This window comes from Zalophus californianus, chromosome 2 (assembly GCF_009762305.2).
Source record: "Zalophus californianus isolate mZalCal1 chromosome 2, mZalCal1.pri.v2, whole genome shotgun sequence".
In the NCBI taxonomy this organism is placed as follows: domain Eukaryota; kingdom Metazoa; phylum Chordata; class Mammalia; order Carnivora; family Otariidae; genus Zalophus; species Zalophus californianus.
In genome coordinates this window covers 135773064-135774714 of record NC_045596.1, presented here as the reverse complement: position 1 = coordinate 135774714, position 1651 = coordinate 135773064, and positions in this window count along the sequence as shown.

The window sequence follows — 1651 nt, the reverse complement described above, 5'->3', positions numbered from 1 at the left end:
TAAATAATGCCATATATTTTACTTCAAGGTCAACTTCCTTATTTTTAATATTTTACATATTAACAAACCAAAATAAAGCTGAGCATGAGTAGGAATAGATGCACCTAATTCATTTATAGACAAATGTGTTTTTATTTCTTTAATATATTTCTGGAAGCCAACATAAACAAGTTTCCATAATATTTACTAATACATGGCATCTTTTTGAGTGATATCATGTAATGAACTTGTTTTTACATATTTAGTGGCACTTTACCAAACACAGCAAATGAACAGACGGTATTGAAAAAGGCAATTAGGATATATTTGACTCTAACCCTTCATTTAGATTTCACAGCTGTTCTGTGTTTGACCAGAACAAGTCTTCTGATGGATGTAACTTTGAAAAATAAGGCATTAACATTTTTGGTTGGTGTTTTATTTTTGTTTTCTTTTTACACCAGAAGTGGCTCCCTCAAGTGAAAAGTGTAAAATTGCTGGACTCTCCGGGGATCCAAAGGAAATTACGTGTGGCACAAAGTGTGGTGATAAAGCACTTTTACTTTTGATCAAGATGTAATCCAAGAAGTCAGCGGGGATACATATGCTTTTGCCATTGCTATTAAAACATAAAACAAAATATCACAATGACCAACTATTTATATGCAACTATAAAGAGACCGACGAGAGTGGACTTTGTTGAGGTCTCTAGGCTTCCAAATTGCTCTAGAAATATAACCATATTCCACAGAGGAATGAAAAGGCTCCTTTGATATCTTCGTATTTTAAGACCGTGGAAGTAAGTCACATTTAGCAAATTTAGCTAAAATATAACTTGACATTTATGAGATGCTACATTTGAACACTGTAATTTTTATTGAAATCAACTTTCTCCTGTAACAACACAAGCAATTATCTATTTTACATCTGTAGTTTCATAGTAGTTACAACACACCTCCATTTTGTCTATATATAGCATGACGATATTTCCCAAATTGGCATGTTTAGGGGGACACTGCATCATATTCTTTATGTTATTAAAAAAATTAAACTCTAGCAAAATAAGAAATTGAATGAAGGCCTATTTAGTATGATTGTTCTTCAGAAACATGATTTCAATTTCATGGTTTGCTGAAGCATTTATGGATTTCAAAATATTTCTATAGGTTCTGGCTACTAGTGTGAAGATGAGGCCAAAAATAACACCAATTCTAATTAACTATAATATCATAGAGTTTAGATTTTACATTATACAAGCAATTATGTAGTGACAGATGCCATTTTAAGTACTCTTTATATTGCCTTATAAGGCAACAGTATAAGGTGAAGAGTATCACAATCCAGGATTTTGCAATAATGAAACAGAAGCAGCAAGATTTTAAGTAAATTGATAAAACACAGAGTGAATAAATTGCAAAACTTGCTTTTGTATCCATCCAGGCTTCGGAGTTTCTACTTTCCACATTATGCTGTCTCAGTGTGGAATGATGTGTCTGATAGTCATTTTGCTGTAATTAGTGTCTCCATCATCTATTTTCCTGGTGTTGAAAATCTATTCCAGGGCACCTGGGTGGCTCAGTTGGTTAGGCGACTGCCTTCGGCTCAAGTCATGATCCCGGAGTCCCGGGATCGAGTCCCGCATCAGGCTCCCTGCTCAGCGGGGAGTCTGCTC